Raw genomic sequence first — 12,236 nt, 5'->3', positions numbered from 1 at the left:
TGAAAAGTGCGTCGGGTACTATGTTCCAAGAGTGTGCGTAGGCACTATATCCCAGTTGTATATGTCAGAAGTGCGACTCCAGTGAGATAGTGGAAGGAAATGATCCCCTTCTTTATTCCTTCTGAAAATGTAAGATCGCCTCCGATCCAGAGAGACAGTGAAAGGTTTGGATCCCCTTCCTGATTCCTCTTGGATATGTATAACAACTCGAACAAGGGTTGTTTGGTTAATCTCACTTGTTTGTGGTTCTTTTTGTTTTTGCAAGGTAGTAGGACACTAATCCCTTGATCCGTATGGCACGGCCTCACAGGGGAAGGTGGTAGGGCACTTTTTCTGGATTTATCCCCTTGATGTTTGCCTCTAAGAAAAGGTGGTAAGGTACTAAATCTGAATTATATACCTCTTGGGAATGCGCAATCAGAGAGACAATATCCGAGTTAGCTATCGGATGTGTCAGGTTCTGACAGCGTAAGTGACATATGAGCTCACGGCCATTAAGACATGCATACATCATGTGCATCTATGCGATATTGTTTGGGTGTGCATATTATACACTTGGTTTGCCTATATAAATAATTTTGTTTACTGTTAATTTCTATACTTGATGTAATTACTCTTGATTATGTTTGAACTTCATTACTTGTGATTATGACTGATTGGTTGGATTGTGATGAGTTGGATGCTGATTGAGTTGCTTGGGTCAGAGGCCATGATTGAGTATGTGATGGGCCGAAAATCGTGATTGGTTTGTATTTGAGGTTTAGCAAAGTATGAAAAATTAAATTAGTTCAACATAGACTTAATGGACCTATACTTTGAACAGGCTAGTCATTCATATAGTTTAAGTAACTTTTAAGATTTTTATAAGAAAAATATGAGTTTTGTATTTCGGATAATCAAATAATAGTTTTTCGAAAAGGTTTGGATTTTGAATGATTAACAGTTGGTTTTCAAAAAGGATTCATAAGACGAGTGATGAGCATTGGGATTGAAAACAGTTTTCTTTTTAAATATCTTCTTATGACAATTCTAAAATTCTTCTGTTGAGACCGTATGGTTAGGTTCTCACCTATCTACAGACTTTTCTTTTCAAAAAATGAAAAAAAAAAACTTGTAAGAGATCCTTATATTTTTTCTTATGCGATATTGTTGTATTAATTTAGTTATTATTTTTTCTCCATATATATATATACAAAGTGTTGTGATTGATTTTGTATGTATGTATTTATGTTTTTAAGAAAAAAATATTTTTGGTTTTTTTTAAAAAAAATAATAATACAATTTCATATTAAAAACTTCTATTTTATTATTAAGTGTATAAAAGTTGAGATAATATTCTCGCTATTAGAATAGCTTACCCAAAAGCATGATATTCTAACGGTAAAAATATTAGCATGATAGTATATTTGGGGTACCTAGCTAACAACAAATAATTAAATAAATGAATAGGTGTTGCAAATAATAATTATTCCCGCCTACTATAGGTTGGTCATGCACTGCTGCACTAAGCTGTTTCTTCATCAATTCATGTCGTTTAAAAGCTAGTCACTGTTTTTAATTTATCCGAAGCATTAATTGACCTAATAAATTTAATAAAGTTGTTTTATTTTTTACTTTGAGATCGGGTTTGGCTACAGTTGGATACTTTACAAACAAATATTTTTTTATACTATTATTTTCAGTATTTTCTTCTAAGTAAATTTGTTACCAATTTTTTATTTATTTTTCTTGTTCATACTATAAATGTTATTGTATGTTTTTGTTTAGAATTTTTTTTTTGATGTTTTCTGATGTATATATTGTTGGATTTTTTAATGAAGTTCTTAACACTCATTGTTCACATAAATTTTATTAATTATTTTTATTGATACATATTTTTTTTATGAACTTTGTTATCTTTTTATTTAATTTTGTATAATTTTTATTACATATTCTTGAATTGGTATGTATTTTATTTATTATTGTTATTTTTTGATAATATAAATTATTGATTTCATTAGGAAGACTAAACTAAATACAAAAATAATACTAAAAAAGAATGTCTTTTAGAAATTTTTTTGTCAATTGCTAAATCTTTCGAATACTGAATTGATAGTATATAAATAAATTTTAATAATATAAATCTTAAATATTATACTTAAATTTTAATAATATAAAAATAAAATATTAACAAAAATAATTGGCTAATATTTATTTTTATGTAATTATTTATTTTTGAAGATGCGAAAGTCGAAACCTTCAAACAATAAGCAAATAAATAAGTATACAGAAATTTTGATTAAGGTATATGATGCACGGACAATGACACGAAAATGGGATACAATATGACATGGAATACATAAATATACAAATTTTAAAATCTCATAAAATACGAAGACATGACATATATATAAATATAAAGTATTTTTTAGATAAATTACAATGAATTTTTGATATTTTATTAGTATTAAAATAAAAAATAAATTTTTAACTGTTTTTAATGTCTTTTTTTAATTATATAAAATTATTTAAAATATTTTTTATTTAATAAATAATTATATATATTATTTCTAAACTCATTTCAATAATACATGTTAAGAATAAGACTAGATATACTGACACGTGATAGTATTTAGGTATTGTGTCTAAGTATGTCCGGAAAAAAATTTTTTATTTTTTATTAACATATGGTTGGACACAATAAATACGCATGTCAAACAAATGTCGATGAATATTGTTTTTGAAATATATCTTACGCAGATATAATAATTCAACAAAATATCTGTATTTTATAGATATATAGAAGGTTAAATTTGGGTATTAAACCTCAGCATTCATGTAGTAGTATTGCTCTTTTAATAAACACGTGACCTTTATTATTAATGTCAATTTAATTTTCGATAAGGTACTGGTGAAACATTGTTAAACGTTGTTGGCATTTACCCCCAACATAGGAAGGAACCCTCCCACCAATTCAGAGCGACGAAACCAAAGTTGCTTTCGGCTTTAATTTAAAAAGGTCCATGTAACTACCAAAGCTCACACTTCCGGCTGTGCGACTCTGATAGCTCGGACATTACGACGACACTTATAATATTTAATACTAAAATATGAGCCTGTTTAAATCTTTAAACCGCAATACCGATCCAAAAGATACTTTGCTATACAACGACATCCATAGATACCATACAACTTACAAAAACTCATAAAGAGTACATACATATATACACTTATATACATAGATAATATTACAAGCATTATCCAATACAGTCACTATCCTTCTTACAGAATATATCAAGATAAAGGCGAGGGTACAATAAACCATAACTAAAACAATACAGAGCATCTCAACAACAACTAAATAACTCTTCGTGACTTCTGCGCCCATATCCTGAAAGGGGAAAAATGTAGGGGGGGGTGAGAACATCATCCTCGAAAGGGTTCTCAGTAGAGGGTTTTTGGGAATTACTGTAATATGATACATGAAGATAACCGCACCAGTGATTCATAACCGTCTTATGCCTCCTTTCAAAAACAACGGTTTACAATGAAAGTAAAGTCGGAAATCTTTTCGGAAAGAAGAACGGTTCAATTCTCAAAAACTCAGAAGCCTTTCAAAACGGTTTATCTATGCGGAACCAAAATAGCCTTTCATAATTTTATTCCAAACCAGAAACACAAAAGTGAAATCAACCATCGGTTCACCTCATTCCAACCACGGCCCTAGGCCCAAACAATCCAACCAGCAACCAATCACCACAGTCCAACAGAGTTCCAGTAGCAAACACAAATAGAAGGATGCAAGCACAAACAAACAGTTATTGCAAGTAGAACAATTAGCAATTAGTCACATAGGCAAACCAAGTATAATATACACACCCAAACAATGTCACATAAATGCATATGATGCATGCCTGTCCCTAGTGGCTGATGATATCATCTGTCGGTTACCAAGCCAACCCGACGTGTCCGGTAGCTAACCCGGACACAGTCTCTCTGTTGCGCTTTATTATCATTAGAGGGTATCTGCGCCCTGTCGCCATTAGAGGGTATCTGCGCCCTGTCGCCATTAGAGGGTATTGGTGCCCTGTCACCCTTACAAACAGAGAGAAAACACAAGCATACTCGCATACAACATTCATCTCAGCCATCCGGCTTAAATTCACAATTCATTCGATTGCATACATGCATTTATACTCAACCATGGATCACCATCCATCTCAGCCATCTGGCTCACGGTTCAATCCAGAACCAGCCAATTTATCAATAAATACAGCCCTTCGGCTTAAGTTCATAATTCATAATCGGCCATACGGCTCACAACTCATTCGGCAATCAGCCATAGTTCAATAGCATACACGGCCATTCCGGCTCACAACAAAGCAACACTTCCACCATTCAACATCATCAAATTCATAAAACCGGCATTTTAGCCACAAATCACTTTTCTCAAGCCATTTCACTTTGAAATCAAACTTCAACTCTTTTTAGCCTTGGCTTTTAGAAATCTCGTTTCTCAAATCATCTCAGGCTCATAAGCCAAATTTACTCAAAGTGAGTTCCCTTTTTAAAACAAAGCCGCTCTCGGCATCCTCTTTCCGAAACTTCCAAAACTATGGAAAGTTAAAGATTCATTTTGGGAACATTCAAAATCACCCATCCCACAATGGGATTTTATAACAAAGTTTCTCGACAGAGTCTCAAGTCTTTAGGGGAGAATAGCATAACTCATTTCGCCGAATTCATTTAAAATCATTAAAACCTTGGCTTTCCGATTTGAGTAATAAAATAGGATCTAAGCCAAGCCGAGTCACGTAATCATTTACTTCTTTCAAAGCCGTTTCCTTTACTTAGGCAAAACCAGCTTCAACCCCCATGATAAATTCTAAAGCGTTTCAACTATTCAAAATTGTTTTAGTCTTGCAAAAGTTTAGAGTTCAAAGAGTACTTAAAACCTTTCTCAAAATATTTCAAAATAAAACTTGTCAGTAGACATTCAGGTTCTTTCAAAGTCATTGAAACTTCTTTAATTGAAATCCCCAAGTCAAATTCAAAGGCATAAACCCTTTTCGCATTCAAACAGCTTTAAAACACAAGTTTCATCTAAATAACTTTCTCTTGAAAGAGATACAATGCCTTTCTTAAGAAGCAAGACTAAATCACAATTTCCTCTTTACTAACTCATTTCGAAAGCATGAATCATCCTTTTCTTGATAATTCAAATAAAATAGCAGAAGTCTTTAACTCATCATTTTCCAGACAACATTTCAATAAAGACTCGGATTTTATAGAAATTTCGGCAGCACCTCCCCTAAAACTTGGACTTTTGCCACCCGGTTCGGGTCCCAACTAAACCGTCCCACAATCCTTTTCAACAGTTCAGAATCCAAAATCAATTCAAAATCAAGCTAAATTCAACAGTCGCCTCATTGGCATATCTCAAGGAAACCATTTCAAAAATCAACTCAATATCAACCAATTTAACTCATTTATAAAGCTTTAAAGAATTGGTTCCGCAATAAATCATTTATCAAAACCAGAGCAATTAACGCAACCCAGGCTGGATTTCAAGAGCATTCTATCTTTCACATCATCAAATAATTGACTCAATTCAAACCAATCCTCAACGGATTAAACTCATTTCAAATATTTAAAGAATCAACTTCAAACATTACATTTCACAAGCCACACAACAATTCAGCCAAGCCAACATCCATAATCGTTCGAGTCAATCAAATAATACATAAGGCAGATACAATCACTAATTACACCATATCTCACATCAGTATCCATATGTAATAATTCCAGTAATAAACTGTAGTTTTTGGAAAGCGCCCCTACCTCAAAACGCAAATCCATAACCCAAACGCGTCATAGGAACCTCCTCTCTTAAACCGAAATCACCAACAACCGCAACCTCGGCTCCAAGCCACTCCCGCGGTAACCACAGCAACACTAATCGCGACATATAACAATAGAAACTCAATCTTATAGCAATTGATGTCGCAAAACCTTAGTGTATGAAGCCAGAATAGTAACTAGAGAGCTTTCAAATTGAAAACGCTTACCGAATGAAGAAGGAACAGCTAAACCGGAACAGCGGCGGTCTCTGAACCGGTTCAACGGTAGCAGCCTGGCAGCCACCTCAAGCAGTAAGCAGTGACCGGACTCTGGCAATGGCGCCTTGAACCCACAAACAGAGACGTTAAAGCTTCCAGAATCTTAAACGAATGAAGACCGAATTCAAAAACCCTTACAGGTAGAGTTTTTCGGCGACGGCAGCGGGGTTTTCCGGCGGCCAGGCACGGCGGCGCGACTCAACACAACCAGGCAGAGCGGCGGCAGCCTCCAGCAACTCTGGTGAGCTTCCTCAGCGACGGTGATGGCCGGAGCTTTGGCGGTGTTAACCGAGGCTTACCGGCGGCAGGAACGGCGGCGATAGCTCCGTGCAGCATGGCGGCGCCTGTCCTTTCCCCCACCGCGAGCTTTCTGTCTCTCTCGCGCCCTCTGTTCCGATGACGGCGGCCATGGCTTCACCGACGAGACCAAGCGCGGCGGTTTCAGGCCCTCAGACCCCTTCTCGCTCGCGTACCCCCTCTCTTCGTGTCTCAACTTCGATGGCGACCCCCGGTGGACCAACGGCGACGACGATAGCGCGGGCAGCCGTGACGGCGCGACGAGGCTGGCTCCATGGTGCTGCAGCTCGGGAATGGTGACTCGTGAGGGTGACATCGGCAGGCCCCTTGCGGTGGCTGTAACCCTCCTCCCCTCGGCGGCATCAAACGGCGGCAGCAAACCCCAGTGCCACCGGCGCAGATCCTTGTCTCATCCTCAGATCTCGCTCCTCTCGTCTCTACGCGACGCGACGGCGCGGCGGCAGTGACGCCCGCCGGCGCCGTCCTCCTCCTCTCCTCTCCTTCCCGTTCCTCTTCTCCCACTTTCTGCTCTTTTCTTTCCTTCTTGGAAACAGAAGGAAGCTATGTGTCGTGAATTAAAGAAGGAAGGAAAATAGGTCAAGTGTGGCGGCTGGGTTTGGGAGCTGAGTGGGGTTGAGAGAGAACCGGGTCGGGTAATGGGTTACCGGGTTAGGATTTTCCTTATGTGAAAATTAGGGTTAAGGGCATTATGGTAATTGAAATCCAATGTAAATCCAACACTTATTGTATATGAAAAAATACTATTGGTTCATCTACTTTTACAAATTATTTTCAACAAAATGCCCAAATCTAAAGATTAGAAATAATATAATTAATTTCTCTATTTTCCAAAATAGTAGTACTAATATTCAAAATATTAGTTACTTAGTCCAAAACATATAACATAATTTAATTAAAATATTTTAAGTTCAAATTTTAGAAATATTTTTTTTATAAATTATATATAATGAATAGTATTTTAAGAATGAAAATATTCACTAACTCTTTTTAATTTTTATATCTCTATTATATTTTTAATATAATTAGCAATGTTCAACAAAATTTATTTTAAGATATATATTTTTGCCCTCACTCTTAAAATTTTTTGGGTTTATCATTGGTGACTACTCATGTTTTCATGTGTTAGTGTGTGACTAGGAATTTTTAGAGTGAGTGAGTGTATGAGTAGAAGCTCTCCTGATTTATTGAAACTAATCCTATTTATAGAAAAAAATCGAAGCTAATTGGTATAACCTTAGACTTCAAGTAGTCTTAGATCTCGAACAAATTTGGACTTCAAGAATTTTTGAACTTTAAATAGTCCCGAACCTCAAATAAGCTTGGACACCAAGTAGTCTTGCACCTCAAGCAAACTTGGGCAATAATCATAAGGTAACTTGACTACCAAGGTTAACAAATTCTTATTTTCTCCAACCACGGTATGCTTCGTGTATATATGATCTTCGACTTTAACTATTGAATTCTTTCTATCGTCGATCATTTTTGCCAAATTTTTGGCACAATAAAATGCCCCTTGAAGTTTTGGATGGCTTCGATTTTGATGAAGAAACATTAAAAACTTTGAAGCCACCTCTAAACTCAATCCAAAGTAGTAGAATTAATCGTCGTATTCTAAATCAACTTTCACAAGTGCGTATTTTATCTTGACTGTTTATCAACTTCTCTTTTTCTCTTTTGCAATGCTCATAAAGTACATAGTTATATTCATTTTTGACATTCTTTGTCGGATAAAAAATTCTAACAAATCTTCACTAACTTTAGGGTATATAGGTCTCACTTTGAGCATGTTGGTATCAAACTGAGTTTTTTGTTTTACCATCATATTAACAACAAACCCTTTAAATTCAACAAAGTTCGAGGTCAACTCACAAAGATTTTTTGCCAACCTTCATATTTAGTATTTTGTTAGAAAATTTTAATTTGCTTTTAATAACTCCCTTCTTTGGGAATACCTTTTCCTTGACAAGATTAAGAGATTGACATATAGTACGTGACTTTTCTTTTGTTTTGACTGAAAACACATCATTTTTTACTTTCAACTCAAAATACATCACACATATAATAAAAGCTACTTTTTTTTTCAAAAAAATTCTCATATTCTTACTCTTTTTCTTTTTGAAATGTTTCGATGAATTGGATATTGTCTGCTAATTGAACAACGTCAATAAATTGTTGGTCAACTAACTTCTTTTTAATTTTAAAGTCAATCTCATTAATCAATATATTGATAATTTTAGGTTCTGGGATCTAATTATGGCACTTATTTTTCATTTTTATGAATCGAATAAGATAGTCTTTCGTCGTCTTTGCCTTGGATATTTTTATTAAGAACAAATCACAGCGTAACTTTTAGTTCTTTTTTGAAAAATTGACCATCAAAACTCTTCTTCAACTATTCCCATGAATGGATTAATTTGGGTTATAAATTTGAAAACCAAGTGAAAGCATTCACAGTCAAAGAAGAAGAAAAGTATCTCATTTTAAGTTGCTCATTGCTTGCTAGAACTCCAATTTCAACTATATAGCGAACCACATGCTCGACAGTTGACTCATCACTTTTTTTCTAAAAATTTAGTGAGTGATTTTGGGGCTTTGACTCCTCTAAAAAATTTTACTTGTAACACATGATCAGAAAAAGAAGATATAGAATATGGTTGGTGAATCAAATTTATGTTAAAACCTACTCTATCTAACTTACTCTATCAGCTTGTGCAATGTTACATTGGACAAACTGATTTTGTCGAGTATCATTCACTACATCAATAGATTTTTGTCCCCTATTAACTATTACAGGTAATTAACAACCTCCCAAATGAGGTTGGTGACCTCCTAGTAGATTTGGTGCCTTATAGTTATCCTGGACTACCCCAATTAATTCATTCATCTGTCTTGCTACTTGTTGAAACTTAGCATTATTATTTCTTATCAAATAATTTAAGACAATTGTCATTTGCTAAGTCATCAGGTCAATTAAATCATGATGACTTTTTGCTTTTTATTGTCTAAAAATAATAAAGAATCTATGGTGTTAGGCAAAATTATTTTTGACATTGGTATTTTTCATGACCTTTTTGAAAAGAATGAATTTTTATGCATTTTTCTAGGTGTCAAAGGCATAACGAGAATTGAACAAGGTATCTCCATCTGTGTTGATGATGGAATCAGCAAATTAATTTAAGTTGATGTTGTCCCTACATATATGGTTGTGTCCACATTGACAAAATGTTTTATTGAGGTAGTTGTGATATTATGGGTCCTGATATAATTGATCCTAAATAGGAAAGATTGACCATCATATATTGATATAAGTACGGATTGTATTCTTGTACAAAAACTTATGGATTTATTTCAACAATTGGGTTCAACTGAACAATTGTATATAAACCTAGGAATAGGTGAATTAGCCAAAGATGACGAATATTGAGATAATCCATACATAGGCCAAGTAGTTGGATTTACTTTGACTACACTAGGAGAAGCCATTGAAATCATATTTGTGTTGTTTATATGCCTAGTCGGACTTCTAGCGAAATTCATAAGCACTTGTATCAATTCAATGACTTGTGGTTGTGGATATAATACTATTTTGTCAGAGTCGTAGTCTGACCCTTTTGTTGAAGAGGACGACTGAGGTGACATAGAAATAGATGCGTTTGGATCGCTATAGGATAAAAATTTATCACTTCACAAACGCATACACAACAACTATTTTAGGCAGCTAATTTTAACCAAGGTCCCACTGTGCGTGCCAATTTGTTTCTCCTAGATTTTGCTTTTTATACCTTGATAGTAGGTGTCGACCAAACTTGTATCAAAATCTCAATTCGAGTAATTAGTACAACTCTTTTTTATGGAATGCTCTTAGGATTTAGAGATCATGCCAAATAAAACTGTAAAATAAAATAATTATAGAAAATTAGAAGTAAGAAAGAATAAGTGCAAAAATATAAAGAATTGAAAATTATAAGGCTTGTATTAAAATGTGCGAAAATTGACAAGAGTTTGAATGAAAATAACAAAATTTAAATAATAAGAAAAAAAGAATTGGAATGACTAAAATAAAAATAGAGTCTCCCATTACTTATATAAACTCGTGACTCATGTTTTCATGCGTCAGTGTAACTAGGAATTTTTAGAGTGAGTGTGTGAATAAATGGAAGCTCTCCTAACTTATTGAAACTAATTTTATTTGTAGAGAAAAAAATTTTAAACAAATTGGTATAACCTTGAACATCAAGTAAATTTATACTTCAAGTAGTCTTGGACCTCAAACAAACTTGAACTTCAAGTAGCCTTGAATTTCAGGTAGTCTTGGATCTCAAACAAACTTGAACCCCAAGTAATCTTGCACCTCAAGCAAACTTAGACACTAAGCATAAGGTAACTTGTTAACCACCAAGCCTAACTTATTTTTATTTTCTCCAACCCTAGTGTACTTCATATATATATATGATCTTTGACTTTAACCATTGACTTCTTTGCAATGTTAACCAATTTGGCACAACAAATATGCTTAGTGACTAATTTTTATATATACCTAACATTGTTATTTATTAACTAGGGATGTATAATTTAAGGGTAATATTCTAAAAAATAATATTATATGACTAATAATATTTATCATTTTGGGTCAATACTTAGTCAACTTTATCATTAAAGATTAAATTTTAAATTCTAAATTTTAAACATTAAATCCTAAATTTTAATAGTATAAAAATAAAAGTATTAGTCCAAAATATTAGTTAATACTGATAAAAATGTTGGCTTCCTAAAATTTTTCTATCCTAAATTAGTCCCAAAAAAAAGTTTTAGTTGAATATTTTAATACTTAACAAATTTTAATAACCAAATTAGTTTTTAATTTTTCTTTTGATAGACAAATTAATTCTCATCTCAAAATTCGATAAAAAAAAATTAGACAAATCAATCTATATTATTATTTAATAAAAGCATAATAGTCTTCAATTTTTTTTTAGATGAATCTCTCTATATAGACAAATAATATGATGTAAAAAATAATTTATCTAATAAAATAAAAGTTTGATGACTCATTTGGTAATTAAAATTTGTTAAAAAGTAAAATTTTCTATTAAAATTTTCTTAGGGATTGATTTGGAATGATACTATCCAATATAAACATTTTTTTTAAGCCTATATCCAATATTTTCAAAACTTTGGTATGATCTAAATGTATTTACATTAATTTCAAATAAATTTAAAAGACGTGAATTATTTTAGTATTTAAGATTGAATCATGTTTATATGGTGAAATATGTGTGTTCATGGATGCGGTGAAGCCGCGTTTGATTTTGCCTAGATCCATTCTTAAATTATGTTTGGATCTATTTTTGAATTCTTATTCAACCTTAGACCTAACAAAACTTTATCAAATAATGTTAATTCTATATTGGGCATGTATCGGATTTAAACTCGGGTCTAAATATAGAGATTGGAGCCAAACAGAACAACAAAAATAACAGATTTATAGATTAAACAAAATCATCAATACCACAACAAATCACATATTAAATTTCTTTCAATTTCATGGAGATAATCTCTAAAAAGTCAACGCCGAATAGCGACTAATAACAGAGGCAACGACTATGCAAGGCAGAGAAAAAGGAGGCAATGACGTGACCCAACTTTCAGTATTGCATGTTTATACCGAAATATCGAGTGTAATCAATTTAAAATTATATTGACATTGTTATTAATAATATCAAGCCTGTAACGGGATTAACAGAACTTGATTTTTATAAAAAAAAACCTTCCTTAACAAAAATTCGCAAATAAGAAGAAACAAGAGATTACGTAAACTAA

At 33.2% G+C, this 12,236-nt stretch overlaps 1 long non-coding RNA gene across 2 annotated transcripts; it reads right to left on the bottom strand.

Moving 5' to 3' along the window:
- LOC110269087 lies at nucleotides 3,312-7,067 on the bottom strand. Of its 2 annotated transcripts, none has more exons than XR_002358136.1 (4): nucleotides 6,237-7,067; nucleotides 6,048-6,162; nucleotides 5,821-5,934; nucleotides 3,312-3,370 (listed from the first exon to the last, which is right to left on the bottom strand). It is a non-coding gene; the product is annotated as an uncharacterized LOC110269087 (long non-coding RNA). The 2 variants fall into 2 exon arrangements; XR_002358130.1 differs by lacking the exon at nucleotides 3,312-3,370 and adding an exon at nucleotides 4,038-4,074.

Source organism: Arachis ipaensis, chromosome B01 (assembly GCF_000816755.2).
Source record: "Arachis ipaensis cultivar K30076 chromosome B01, Araip1.1, whole genome shotgun sequence".
NCBI lineage: Eukaryota > Viridiplantae > Streptophyta > Magnoliopsida > Fabales > Fabaceae > Arachis > Arachis ipaensis.
The sequence above is the reverse complement of the archived record's forward strand: the minus strand, read 5'-3'. Positions and strand labels throughout refer to the sequence as shown.